Here is a 15,608-nt window from a genome sequence, read left to right as displayed (position 1 = left end):
TGTGTCAGCAAAGTATTTTCGTCACAAGGGTGACTCGAGGTTTTATATCGAACTCTCGGGGAATGTGTAAAGAGTTGTCTCTCCCTCTCTTCTTCTAGCAATCCTACAAAATAAAATAAAGCCTTGTATCCCCAACTCCACCGTGTGGTTATCAAGCACAAGGTTTCATATTAGTATAGTAAAATAAAGTAGTAACGAAAGTAAGATAAACTATACAAGTAAAGTAAACTAAATAAAATAAGTAAATGATTGATTGTTTTTGGGTTTTGCGTGCAAATAAGATAACTAAATATTTTTTGTATTTTCGGATTAAAATAGTGCTGCAAATAGAAAGTAGGATAAATGCAATGAAAAGATGTTTCTTATGATTAAAATTGGACCCAGGTTCATGGGTTCACTTATCTATTCTCTCTTTAACGTTGTAGTGGATAATCGTTCATCAACGAGATATTAAGAATATAACTTCAATATGTGTAAGATACACATTTATATGGGCATCACGTCCTAACATAGAGACGATGCAACACATCTCTCTTATACTAAACAAGAAAGGGAAAACTCCATGCAATTTTGTATTAAGAATTAACAGAGTATAGCCATAAATACTTTGACATGATGTTTGAATATTAAATATGCTACCTTGATCAAACATAGATCATCACTTTTGTCACATCACGAACATAGTACATGCATTCACTTTATCCCTTGTGAGATGGCAAAAGAAAGGCAAAGTCATAATAGATCATGAATTTGTTGTCACTATTTAATCACTAAAACCATGCTATTCCATCTAACACACATCACTCCACACATGTTCTTGCATACAAGTTGGATGAGAAACAATACTTAAGAATGGAGTACATAATATGCATTTATCAATACTTCTTACACAAAGTAGAGTCAAATCTCATAACAGAATATCATAGAATAAAGATTCACCACATAGGAATTACATATATGACCATAATCATGTTGGGCAGCTCATATGGTACTAAGATCTATGAAGAACATGAGAGAAATAGATGAATATGTTGCCACAAACCCGTAGTCTATAGGTGGACTACTCCCCCTTGATCATGGTGTTGATGAGGAAGATGTTGGAGAAGGTGGAGATCCCTGCGGTGGCGGTTCCGGCAGAGTTTCCCCCTGTTGGAGATATGCCCAAGAGGCAATAATAAATAGTTATTATATATATATATCTTTGTGTTTATGATAATGTTTACATACCATGCTATAATTGTATTAACCGAAACATTGATACATGTGTGTTATGTGAACAACAAGGAGTCCCTAGTAAACCTCTTGTATAACTAGCTTGTTGATTAATAGATGATCATGGTTTCGTGATCATGAACATTGGATGTTATTAATAACAAGGTTATGTCATTATATGAATGATGTAATGGACACACCCAATTTAGCGTAGCATAAGATCACGTCATTAAGTTATTTGCTATAAGCTTTCGATACATAGTTACCTAGTCCTTATGACCATGAGATCATGTAAATCACTTATACCGGAAAGGTACTTTGATTACATCAAACGCCACTGCGTAAATGGGTGGTTATAAAGGTGGGATTAAGTATCCGGAAAGTATGAGTTGAGGAATATGGATCAACAGTGGGATTTGTCCATCCCGATGATGGATAGATATACTCTGGGCCCTCTCGGTGGAATGTCGTCTAATGTCTTGCAAGCATATGAATAAATTCATAAGAGACCACATACCACGGTACGAGTAAAGAGTACTTGTCGGAGACGAGGTTGAACAAGGTATAGAGTGATACCGATGATCAAACCTCGGACAAGTAAAATATCGCGTGACAAAGGGAATTGGTATCGTATGTGAATGGTTCATTCGATCACTAAGTCATCGTTGAATATGTGGGAGCCATTATGGATCTCCAGATCCCGCTATTGGTTATTGGTCGGAGAGAAGTGTCAACCATGTCTACATAGTTCGCGAACCGTAGGGTGACACACTTAAGGTTTGATGTCGTTTAAGTAGATATGGAAATATGGAATGGAGTTCGAAGTTTTGTTCGGAGTCTCGGATGGGATCCAGGACATCACGAGGAGTTCGGAATGGTCCGGAGAATAAGATTCATATATAGGAAGTCATTTTCTAGGTTTGAAAATGATTCGGTATTTTCTCTGGAAGGTTCTAGAAGGTTCTAGAAGAGTCCGGAAGAAATAAGGATGGAAGGTGGAGTCCCAGAAGGACTCCACCCACCTTGGCCGGCCAGCCTAAGGGAGGAGGAGTCCGAAGTGGACTCCCCACCATGGTGGCCGGCCACCCCACCAAGGAAAGGGGGAGTCCCACTCCCCCTAGGTTTGGTCACATGGAAGGTTTTTTGTTGGGGTCTTATTCGGACACTTTGACCTAAACCTTGGGGCTTCCACCTATATAAAGAGGGGAGGAGAGGGGCTGGCCGGCCACCACAACACCACCATGGCCGCACCCCTCAAGGCTGCCCTAGCCGGCGCCCCTCTCCCAAACCCTAGCGGTTCCCTCCTACTTCTCTCTCCCACATAGCTTAGGCGAAGCTCTGTCGGAGATCTCCACCACCACCGCCACCATGCCGTCATGCTGCCGGGATTCCAAGGAGGATCAACTACTTCCGCTGCCCGCTGGAACGGGGAGAAGGACATCGTCTTCATCAACACCGAACGTGTGACCGAGTACGGAGGTGCTGCCCGATCGTGGCACCGTGATCAAGATCTTCTACGCGCTTTTGCAAGCGGCAAGTGATCGTCTACCGCAGCAATAAGAGCCTACTCTTATAGGCTTTGGAAATCTTCAAGGGTTAGTCTCGATCATCCCCTCGTTGCTACCGTCTTCTAGATTGCATCTTGGCTTGGATTGTGTGTTCGCGGTAGGAAAATTTTTGTTTTCTATGCAACGAATCCCTACAGTGGTATCAGAGCCGTGTCTATGCATTGATGGTTGCACGAGTAGAACACAATGGTTTTGTGGGCGTTGATGCTCTTGTTGTCTTTAGTTTGAGTACTTTGCATCTTTGTGGCATAGTGGGATGAAGCGGCTCGGGCTAACTTTACATGACCGCGTTCATGAGACTTGCTCCTCGTTCGACATGCAACTTGTATTGCATAAGAGGCTTTGCGGGTGTCTGTCTCTCCTACTATAGTGAAGATTCAATTTACTCTTCTATTGAAAACACTAGTATCACCGTTGTGGTTCATGTTCGTAGGTAGATTAGATCTCACTCGAAAACCCTAAACCACGTAAAATATGCAAACCAAATTAGAGACGTCTAACTTGTTTTTGCAGGGTTTGGTGATGTGATATGGCCATAATGTGATGATGAATATGTATGAGATGATCATTATTGTATTGTGGCAACCGGCAGGAGCCTTATGGTTATCTTTAAATTTCATGTTGAGTAGTATTTCAAAGTAGTTGTAATAGTTGCTACATGAGGTGAACAACCATGAAGACGGCGCCATGGACCTTGACGCTACGTCGACAATGATGGAGATCATGCCCGTTGATGATGGAGATCATGTCCGTGCTTTGGAGATGAAGATCGAAGGCGCAAAGACTAAAGGGCCATATCATATCACATATGAATTGCATGTGATGTTAATCCTTTATGCATCTTATTTTGCTTAGATCGCGACGGTAGCATTATAAGATGATCCCTCACATTAATATCAAGATAATAAAGTGTTCTCCCCTCGTATGCACCGTTGCCAAAGTTCGTTGTTTCAAAGCATCTCGTGATGATCGAATGTGATAGATTCAATGTTCATATACAACGGGTGTAAGCCATGTTGCACACGCGGAATACTTGGGTTTGCTTGACGAGCCTAGCATGTACAGACATGGCCTCGGGACAACGGAAACCGAAAGGTTGAACACGAGTCACATGGATGATGTGATCAACATGTTGATGTTCACCATTGAAGCTACATCATCTCACGTGATGATCGGTTTTGGTGTAGTGGATGTGGATCGTGTACCACTTAACAACTATGAGGGATGTTGTGTTAAGTGGGAGTTCATTAGTAATTAGATTAAAACATGAACTAATTATCATAAACATAGTCACGAGTAGTATTTTGAATTAATTTTGTAGTATTGGCATCCGTTTTTCTACCATGCGCTAGTCTTGTTGTTGAGATAGAAATATCGTTAAAATCGACAAGAAACTTTACGGATTGGTACCGTATTGTTAAAGAATCAAGAAATGATTAAGTCCTATTGCAAACTTTTAGTAAACCTCACATTGTTGATTCAGAGAGCTATGGTTTCAATTAGTACCTAAAGTTATCTTGTCTCCGCGAAACTTGAAGTTCAAATATGTTTGAAAAGTAAGGAGCTGAAAATTTAGTTTTCAGAAATAATCAAGGTATGAGATATATATGATATCTAAGACCTTATTGCAAGATAATAGAATATAATTTGGTGAGACTACATAAACTCATAAGTTTTATGGGAATGTACGAAGGTTGAAGACGCAAGGCGTCCCAATCCTCCAACTATTGGGGCACTAACAATATTCACATATCCATGAAGTGATCGTCCTTAGTATGCACCGTTGCTAAGACTCGTCGTTTCGAAGCATCACGTGATGATCGGGTGTTATAGATTCTACGTGTGCATACAACGGGTGCAAGCCAGATTTGCACATGCGAATATCGAGGTTATACTTTACGAGCCTAGCATGTACAGACATGGTCTCGAAAAGTCTTCATGATATGATAATATTATGAGTGAAATTGTTCATCATATTAAAAGGTTACTAATAGTGAAATCCGGAACACTTGTCATATGATGATCAACTTCAAAGTAAGAACCTCAAGGTTATTAGTATTTGACCAACAAACCTAGAAGTTATTGATGTTGAAGTATTTTTCTGAATAATGAGGAAAGCTAAAAGAGAAACTACAAAAAGATTATTGGCAGAAAGAAAGAAAATACTAGAAAGTCTAGCTCAGGTGTATATAAATGATATACATGTTATGAATGTATTCCTTGTTTGGTCACACAATGAAATTCTTGGGTATTAGTACCATATTGGTTGGTATGAAGTGTCATACAAAACAACGCAATACAAGAATACAATGGCCTAAGTGACTGATAAGGAATATGGTAATAATGCACGTCTGGAACATAATAAAGTGTTGTTATGTTTATCGTTGGCATTCTACCTAGCCCTTAGAATTTATAATAAAGAACTTAATAATTGTTATTTTGCTCTGGTCAAATCAAAACAATGAGTTGTTCAAATTATGACATTACTCCATGTACGATGGATAAGTTATTATAAATCTTAATGGTGAAACACACACACATAATACTGACGCTAAAAGGCAAATGATTTGAATTCCACTTATTTGTGGAACCGCCATTTAGGTCATGTTAGAAAGGAACGCATGAAGGAACTCCATGCAAATGGATTTTTGGAGTCATTTGATTTTTGAATCGTTTGGCGCTTGCAAATCTTTTCTAAAGAGAATGACTAAAATACCGTTCATAGGCCAAGAGTTGAACGGGCAACTAACTTAGTGGAAACATACATGTTGATGTATGTGGTTCACTGGGCATAGTTGTATGCGGGAGATTCTTCTACTTCATGAAAACTTCCAACAATGAATTGAGTATATATATGTGGATATATTCGATAAGAAAGAAGTTTGAAACATTTGAATAGATTCAAATAAATTTCAGCATGAAGTGGAAATCATCGTAATAGAAAAATCAAATATCTATGATTGGATCATGGTGGAAATATTTGAATTACGAGTTTTTAGCGAACATCTAAGAGAGTTATGAAATTGTTCTACAACTCACATTTCTTAGAGTATCATAATGATGATATTTTTAGTATCCGAGAGATGTATCCAAACCTTGTTGGATTAATGATGAGATAAAATATTATGACGCCATTATATTTTTGTGGATTATGCTTTAGTGACTACCACTTTTACACTGAATAGAGCATCATCATGATCCGTTGAAATGACACCATACGAGTTATGGCATGGGTATGAACCACGATAGTCTTTTCTTAAATTTTGGTATGCATAGCATAAGTAAATAAGTTTACAACCAAAATCGGATAAATGTCTTTGTTGGTTATCCCAGAGATTTGATTGGGAATTCTTCCCACAAGACAAAGACAAAAGTGTTTGTCAATGTTTCTTATTTCCGAGAAATTGTTTCTAGCGAAGTATTTGAGTGGGAGGACAATAGAACTTGATAAGGTTTATGAACACTGAGCATAATGATCAGAGTAGCGCAGCATCGGAATTGGTTCCGGAAGCGGCCACGTCGATCATAGCTCCCATGACTACAAAATGTTTTAGCCATGGAGATCAAAGTACCTATTGAACTTTGTAAGTATGATTTACTTTGTGATCAAATAAATGATTTGTGAAAAAAGGATTGTTTTTTGAACAATAATAAATCAACTACATACAAAGAAGTTATGATGGGCCCTGACTCCGTTAAAATGGCTATACGCCATGAAATCCAAGATAGATAAATACTTTTTGAAAGTAAATGGATCTATAGAATTGATGGACTTGGATGAAATATCCTTGAAGAAGCTCGACTTGTCGAAAAGTTGTTTACGACAAAGTTCAAAGAGTTGACTACGATAAGATTAGATCTTCCGTAGCAATGCTTATAGTCTACGAGGATTATTCTAGTAATCGCTACATATTTCTTTTATGAGATATGCTAGTAGGATGGCAAAATACATTACTTAACAGAAGTGTGTAGTAAAGGTGTATACAAGATACAACCAAGAGTTTGCTGGTCCGTGGAATACTAGATAGGTATACGAACTTCAATTGGATGAAGTGAGTATCACGGAGTTGGAATCTTCACCAGATGAAATAGTCAAAGAGTTTTTGATTTCATCAGAGACGATGAAGAGGCTTGCATTTGCAAGAAATTAAGTGGGAGCTCTGAGACATATTTATAGTACTTTATGTAGATGACATATAGTTGGTTATAAATAATATAATTATATACTTGATTAAAAGGTTTCATTGAGAAATTAACTTCAATGAAAGGATATGGACTGAAACATATCTAGTGTCAAGATCTATGAAGATAGATTGAACACAAAATAAGTTTAAGTCAAAGTACATAGAATGGATATTGAAATAGTTCAATATAGAAATATTAAGAAAATATTCTTATCATGTGAAGTTTTAACAAGACTTGAATGTATCTGACACTCAATGAGTAAAAACACATGAGTGATTATAGATCACAAATAATATGTACACAATCAGATGTCATGTGCTCTTAAAAACTTTATGAGCATGTACCAGAATGATTCATGTGATGATCATTGAAAAACAGTAAGAATATTCTTGAGTACTTAAGAAGAAACCAAGGATATATATATATATAGTTTTATATGGAGAAATGACAAACAAATCACTGTAAAGTGTTGCACCGATATTTTTTTGTCACATATGAAAATAAAATTTCAATCTCAAATTAGACTAAGTATTGTTTAAAAGGTAGCACAATGAGCTAGAAATTATCTATGCTAGATTTAGAAGAGTTCTAAATATTGTGACGGATTTTACAAAAGAAGGCAGAATATGTCATTGTTTTGACAATGACCAAGGATGTTAAAATCAAGAGGTTCTTTGAGAACTTGGTGTAGTTCCGACGAAGCAGAACTTTGAAGCTATATTGTGTGTGACAATATTAGTGACATATTTCAGACTGCGGAATTAAGGTTCCACCAGAAGACCAAACATATTTAATGCCGACTCATTTGGAAATGAGTGATGCGTTGAGACGCAAATGAATTACAAAATACATACGTTTCTGAGCGTGTCAGATCCGTTGACTAAAACATCTCCCATGAGCAATACATGATAAAGCACCGGAAGGCCAAGGTGTTATATCTTTACAAATGTAAACTAGATTATTGACTCTAGTGCAAGTGGGTGACTGTTGGAGATATGCCCAAGAGGCAATAATAAATAGTTATTATATATCTTTGTGTTTATGATAATGTTTACATACCATGCTATAATTGTATTAACCGAAACATTAATACATGTGTGTTATGTGAACAACAAGGAGTCCCTAGTAAACCTCTTGTATAACTAGCTTGTTGATTAATAGATGATCATGGTTTCGTGATCATGAACATTGGATGTTATTAATAACAAGGTTATGTCATTATATGAATGATGTAATGGACACACCCAATTTAGCGTAGCATAAGAAAAACGTCATTAAGTTATTTGCTATAAGCTTTCGATACATAGTTACCTAGTCCTTATGACCATGAGATCATGTAAATCACTTATACCGGAAAGGTACTTTGATTACATCAAACGCCACTGCGTAAATGGGTGGTTATAAAGGTGGGATTATTTCTCAAAAAAAAAATTAAAGGTGGGATTAAGTATCCGGAAAGTATGAGTTGAGGAATATGGATCAACAGTGGGATTTGTCCATCCCGATGACGGATAGATATACTCTGGGCCCTCTCGGTGGAATGTCGTCTAATGTCTTGCAAGCATATGAATAAGTTCATAAGAGACCACATACGACGGTACGAGTAAAGAGTACTTGTCAGGAGACGAGGTGGAACAAGGTATAGAGTGATACCGATGATCAAACCTCGGACAAGTAAAATATCGCGTGACAAAGGGAATTGGTATCGTATGTGAATGGTTCATTCGATCACTAAGTCATCGTTGAATATGTGGGAGCCATTATGGATCTCCGGATCCCGCTATTGGTTATTGGTCGGAGAGAAGTGTCAACCATGTCTACATAGTTCGCGAACCGTAGGGTGACACACTTAAGGTTTGATGTCGTTTAAGTAGATATGGAAATATGGAATGGAGTTCGAAGTTTTGTTCGGAGTCTCGGATGGGATCCAGGACATCACGAGGAGTTCGGAATGGTCCGGAGAATAAGATTCATATATAGGAAGTCATTTTCTAGGTTTGAAAATGATTCGGTATTTTCTTCCGGAAGGTTCTAGAAGGTTCTAGAAGAGTCCGGAAGAAATAAGGATGGAAGGTGGAGTCCCGGAAGGACTCCACCCACCTTGGCCGGCCAGCCTAAGGGAGGAGGAGTCCCAAGTGGACTCCCCACCACGGTGGCCGGCCACCCCACCAAGGAAAGGGGGAGTCCCACTCCCCTAGGTTTGGTCACATGGAAGGTTTTTTGTTGGGGTCTTATTCGGACACTTTGACCTAAACCTTGGGGCTTCCACCTATATAAAGAGGGAGGAGAGGGGCTGGCCGGCCACCACAACACCACCATGGCCGCACCCCTCAAGGCTGCCCTAGCCGGCGCCCCCTCTCCCAAACCCTAGCGGTTCCCTCCTACTTCTCTCTCCCACATAGCTTAGGCGAAGCTCTGTCGGAGATCTCCACCACCACCGCCACCACGCCGTCGTGCTGCCGGGATTCCAAGGAGGATCTACTACTTCCGCTGCCCGCTGGAACGGGGAGAAGGACGTCGTCTTCATCAACACCGAACGTGTGACCGAGTACGGAGGTGCTGCCCGATCGTGGCACCGTGATCAAGATCTTCTACGCGCTTTTGCAAGCGGCAAGTGATCGTCTACCGCAGCAATAAGAGCCTACTCTTATAGGCTTTGGAAATCTTCAAGGGTTAGTCTCGATCATCCCCTCGTTGCTACCGTCTTCTAGATTGCATCTTGGCTTGGATTGTGTGTTCGCGGTAGGAATTTTTTTGTTTTCTATGCAACGAATCCCTACACCCCCTCCAATCTTCGTTGCTGCAGCCTCCATTTTGTGTTTCTGTGTTTCTACGATGCTATCCTCCAGAAAACCCTCGGGGGTTATATATATAGGAGTTTTTATGTTAGAAGAAGTCGGTTCGTGAAAGAATCAAGCGAATCAGATGATCGATGGCGAAAATAGGGTGGGTGGCGCGCCCTCTTGCTGGTCGCGTCACCACCACTCTTTTGGGTCTGAAGCCCCTTCAGGTTAGGTCCAAAAGTCCGTGATGCTTCTCTTGGTAAAAAAATGACGTCCCAGAAATCTTAGCTCAATTTAACTCCGCATAGGTATCTGAAAGTGAAAAATACACAAAACATAGTTTTTCCGTTCTGCGGAGTTATAACCCAAATAAACGGGATCATTTGTAAATCCCCATAAATCAATATAAAACATGAAAATAACATCATATATGTTACAAATATGTGGGAATAAATGTTAATAAAGTAAAAAGTTCATGTATGCATTTTACATGCATCAAGGATGCACCACCCGAAGCGCGCCTATGACTTCAGGCGATACGCAGGACCCACGCTCGCCTTGGTGAACCCCAACCTCGTATTCATCACCGATGTCACCGGTGTGTATTCCTACCTCCCTCCTCCTTCCCCTTATTTACATTTTTTTGTTGATTCTTCACTGTGTTCAAGGTCAATGGTGATTTAGTATTTTGTCTAGTTATTAGAATGGAAGATTCATTGAGGCATCGTACTGTATAACGACTAGGAACATGATTTAGAGTGCAACAAATGCGAGTGTACTAAATTCAGTATTTCAACCAGTAGAATTCAGTATGTCAACCACAACTTAAATATAACATAATATCAGACCATGCCGCCTTTAAGGTTATATGGAGTATTGATAGTGGAATGGGACCGTGGGAGATGAAATTGCTGAATTCGCAGTTGATTTGAGTACTTTTCTGTCCATGCGAAAACCACATAGGTTTGGTTAGTGCCTGTGACTTGAAATTTGTTTTGATATGCATTACTTGTAGTTGGCTTCCTAGGCAGGCATTGAGTTGTTCATCGCTGCTGTCAAGTGGATTAAATTTGTAGCTTGGACTTGTTAATTCTTCCATGTCCCGTGAGGCCCCTCGATAGATCCAAAAAGAGTGTAACATGTATCACATTATCGACAGTCTACATTTATTGTTGGCGCTCTTGTTGTTTGCTTTGTCCTCCGGTTGTATATGTAATGTGTCTTTTCACACTACTAGTGGTTGGGGCGCCCCATGGGGCGCCTCCTCGCTGGTCCTTTGCGGTCCAATCAAGGAGCAACACGAATTTCCTAGGTCAACACCATAACAGCAGTAAAAGTCAGTCTACTCTATTTCATCAACCAACACATCAAGCACATAACCAAAACAAACAACAAAGATGTGCAGTTTCCAACACAAAAAAGTTTGCAACAGCAGAGGAAAAGGACATGACACCCAGGTTGCTCTTTGTTTCCAGCACACATATATCTACAAGAGGAACTGAGAATGCAGGCTTCTATTTGCCAGTGGTTGCGAATAAGGCGACTTCAAACTCTAGTTGCTCTTGCTTCTCTACCATCAGAAATAAGCAGCCACAACCTTGAAGGTGGATTTGGGTAGCGTCGTGGGCTTCAGGACACTCTTGGGCAGATGGCCTGCCGGATCTTGAACACAGCCCCCCTGTCTCCATCGTGTGGCCGGAAAAGTTAAGCCCTTTGTTCGTTGCTGCAACAGCTTTCTCGGCGTACTTGAAGAAGAAGTACGGTGTAAGGAAATATTCTCGGAATTGTGGTTCAAGGAGGAGTAGAAACAGTACCTGTGACACACAGGACAGGTCGCCACAATCGCTGATGTTGATAGCACGTCCTTCCCAAGCACTTGTACAACATCACAAATCTTGCCTGTCGATACCAGTAAAAGATACATAAGTTAGCTAGATGGTGTAAAGAAAATAACACCGTTACTTTCAAGGATGATATTTAGGGAGGCAGATATTCCATGCAATTAAGAGTGAGAAACAACGGAGCAAATGAAAAGTATCATCCGACGAGACTATTTGATAATAGCGAGATGCATAAGACAATGTGCTCGAGGAGATCATGTCATTACTTATAATAAATTGACCAGGTTCATGGCAGGGAACATTTCACGTGAATAGGGATCCTGACTATTAAAATTTCAGGAAGTATGGTGGCAATTAGCAAAGACAGTAGGTTTTTTTGTTCACTCCACCATACCAAAGTAAGGTGAACCGGCATGCAGAGACTAACCATTTTCACTCTAGGGAGATTGATGGCATCACCATTCACCATGCATGAATTCACTATGCATGTGATGGAAGTAGCTGATAGCTCAACTGACATTTTACAACCTTATACAAGGAGAAGCAACAGTAATTTATTGTAATCAAGGAGTACAGGACTAAAGCATGACATAATGTGTGCAACATGGAGAATGGAGGGGACAAAGAAAAGGAAAATTGCCAACCAATTTATTTCCCATACTACTTGAACAATAAACTACCAGAAATACCATTCTCAAGGAAAAAGTAAGTTGACAACGTATGAAACTAAAAAAAAAAACAGCCACTAAAGAGCACCAACGGCCTGTGACTCAAGGAAAATTTCTTTCCCTTACTACTTGAATATTATTAAGCATGAATACACAAAACAAAACACCAATATATTCTTTCTCAGACTACTAATATGAAAGCTAAAAAATGAAGCACTTACTAATATCGGGCTACTAAACAAATATAGCAATAGCACGAGAACATGGTGCAACCTGCGACATCTTATGTATTTCTTTGATCTATTCAGGGCTTTTTTTCCCACACTTACTTCAGAATAACCTCCTCTATCCAAGTTCTGCACACAGCAAGATTCGTCTCAGTATTAACAAACACTGATGTCGATTGCAAATTTTGAAGCAGTAAATAGCACAAATAAATTCTTTAGCAAACCATAACAAACTGAATGCCAATGATCTAGTACCACAAGTATTTTCCCGTCATCAATTATACACCACAGAGAACTAACAATATATATATCCTTAGCCTGCTTCTTGTTTTGTACATTTTTCACTACACCCTTAATAAATCTGGCTCTGGCCCTTTCAAAAATACTCATGTTGTGAGTTAAATTTAAACAAAACATGGTTAGCTTTGTCAATAAGAAGAGTTCAACTTGCACGCTAACATCTAGTCAAAATTCTTATGGCTTTACGAGAAAATACTTCTCTATAGGTAACATTGAATTTCAATAATCAGTTGGCATCACTTGACTGAAAATATGCAATTATTGTTCTGTTGTCAATCAAACAATTAAAGCATAAGACATCACACAATGGTGAATTTATAGAGATTAGAAGAGTGATAACACATACCAGAAGACCAGGACAATTTTGGAATTGCACTATGTGGATATCTTTGAGCCATGTCATCTGAATCCCTGAACTTGAGCAGCAACCATGCATCCGCATTGCAAACAATCAATGCTATAACAGTGGATAAAACATCAAATTAGGCTCCCATTAGCTTTTCTTTTGGGCATTCCAACATCATCACCTATTGGCTTCATTGCCCTTGCATTTCTGATAATTCCAAATTCACCATTACCAACACCATCTAGTGCTGAAGGGGGAGAAGGAGGAAGCCCTGAAGAAAATCCAAGCCTTTGGTGAAACTCTTGGTGCAGAAGTACAAAATGCTTAACAGTGAGAGATAATGAGCATAACACACTCGAATCCACCGATGTTTATGAGATCACTCAAATGACAACAAGTACAATGGACTAAAGTAGCTGAGCTGGTAGCATTTACCGGACACAAATAACCAAATAAGAGATTCAGGGGCACAAGAAAGAATGCAGACTGGACATACAACATAGAGGATCTCATAGTCCCTGAAAACTGGCGGCTATGGGGAAATTTGTTTGCTCCACAAGCTTTGAAATGTAGAGAAGGCATTATCATTATCAATATTCACATGCATTGGCACCAGCTGCACAAAATCCACGGCCTTTCTTTCGATGTCGAAAAAATGACCCAACCCAACGACGACAACACTTACCCGAAAAACCAAGCGAGGCAAAGTTTCGGACAAACTTGATAGTAACTATGATGTGGGTTTTCTTGGTTGGGACATGGCTGGTACTTGCATTTATGTTTCTGCTACCATACTTCCACAGATGGGTAGCAAGTAACACACTTAGTTGTGAAGCTTGGTATCTGAGCTAGTAAATTGGTCTTGATGTAAAACATTTGAAGACCATATTCATGAACATTTGATCTGAATTGCAATTTCTTATTATGGAACAGGACAATGAGATGCAAGCTTCTCGTACATGTAAATTATGATCTCAGACTGTACCTCGTAGGAAGTTCATGAACATCTTGAGCCAATATATCTGCCACTGATGATAAGCTAATCCTCTCAAAGCCTCTTTCGGGTTTGCTGTTTGCATATCAAGTGCTTCCACGCAAAAGAAAATAAGAACAAACTGTGTTTGAAAAAAGAAGTGGTCTCTGATATCACCAAATGCGTTGAAATTGTGATGCTCCTACCGATCTTGTGTTGTGGGGAGCACTGGGTGGCCCAAAATCCAAATCTGTGCTCATCAGCGTGTTGTTCCTGATAAATATAAGAGTTAAATTAGATTCTTACTTTTGCCAGAAAAACTAAGCATCTGCACAAACGTCTGATTATAAACAATGTATACAAATTGAAATATTAACCAACATAATTCAGTTATTGCTAATCTTCAGCGCAAAATATCCAGCAGCATGCTACAGGAGCATTTTTTTAGCACGGGAGCATTTCCTGGCAGACGCCCGTCCAACACACCGCGACATTACCTCGTCGTCAACTCGGTTGCCGTGCAGGTCCCCGTCCTCCCGAACAGGCTGGAGTCGCTGGAGCACACCCCATCTCCTAGGCTATGAGGTTGGAGAAGTTGGCGTAGCCACAATCCTCGGTGAGCTAGCCCCCACGAGGCCATGCTCTCTTCTTCGTCCTCGGAGGACGCGGCCAGGAGCACGGAGTGGCGGCCCAGGAATCCCGAGTGGCGGTCGTCCATACAGGCGGCGACAGCCTCTTGGAGGAGAAGAGACCGACACTCGGCCCGTTGTACTGAGACAGGCTCCGCCGCCTAGATCTTCCCCAGCAGCGGCCGGTCCGCCAGTGGAGATCTCACGGCTCTCCGCACCGGCGTACCGCGTGAGGCATATGTGATGCCAGGGGGGACTCGGGTGCCCACGCTCCTCGACGACAACATCATGGGCGAAGCGAACGGCGTTCTTCACCACCACAATGGAACCCGACGTTCCCCGCCGCCGGCTGCCCGCTCGATGTGCTACTCCCGGTGGCCGCCGCCAAGAAGAGTTGGACGGGACAAAAAAAAATAGGGTTTGGGAAGGCTAGAGCGTGGTCAGAGAAAGCAAATGTTCGTGCCTTTTTTCTTTTCTTTTTTTATAAGTATGTTCGGGCCTTCTTTCCGCTCGCGTAGTACAGATGCGATGCAGTACACATCGGAGTTTTTTCTCCCAACCCAAGCGCACCACGTGGATAGCCCAGCCATCTCGCTAGGGGTCTCGCACTTACTTATTCTCCATGTTTTGCCATGAAATAATGTATTTACCTTTGCACGTCTATATACTTAACAAGCTTATTTACTTATATGAAAATACCCATGTGGCTTTTGATACGTCCAAAACGTATCTACTTTCCCGAACACTTTTGCTATTGTTTTGCCTCTAATTTGTGTATTTTGGATGCAACTAACACGGACTAACGCTGTTTTCAGCAGAACTGTTCTGGTGTCTCGTTTTTGTGCAGAAATCCAACTTTCAGGAAAAACCTCGGGA

At 40.3% G+C, this 15,608-nt stretch overlaps 2 long non-coding RNA genes across 3 annotated transcripts; both read right to left on the bottom strand.

Moving 5' to 3' along the window:
• Positions 1-11,135: 11,135 nt before the first annotated feature.
• Positions 11,136-13,784, bottom strand: LOC124647757. Of its 2 annotated transcripts, none has more exons than XR_006986428.1 (3): positions 13,131-13,430; positions 12,531-12,613; positions 11,136-11,647 (listed from the first exon to the last, which is right to left on the bottom strand). It is a non-coding gene; the product is annotated as an uncharacterized LOC124647757 (long non-coding RNA). The 2 variants fall into 2 exon arrangements; XR_006986429.1 differs by lacking the exon at positions 11,136-11,647 and adding an exon at positions 13,627-13,784 and having other exon boundaries at positions 12,499-12,613; positions 13,131-13,401.
• Positions 13,785-13,874: 90 nt separating this feature from the next.
• LOC124650490 lies at positions 13,875-14,719 on the bottom strand. The gene is made up of 3 exons (XR_006987016.1): positions 14,601-14,719; positions 14,116-14,376; positions 13,875-14,034 (listed from the first exon to the last, which is right to left on the bottom strand). It is a non-coding gene; the product is annotated as an uncharacterized LOC124650490 (long non-coding RNA).
• Positions 14,720-15,608: the final 889 nt, after the last annotated feature.

This window comes from Lolium rigidum, chromosome 4 (genome assembly GCF_022539505.1).
Source record: "Lolium rigidum isolate FL_2022 chromosome 4, APGP_CSIRO_Lrig_0.1, whole genome shotgun sequence".
NCBI lineage: Eukaryota > Viridiplantae > Streptophyta > Magnoliopsida > Poales > Poaceae > Lolium > Lolium rigidum.
The sequence above is the reverse complement of the archived record's forward strand: the minus strand, read 5'-3'. Positions and strand labels throughout refer to the sequence as shown.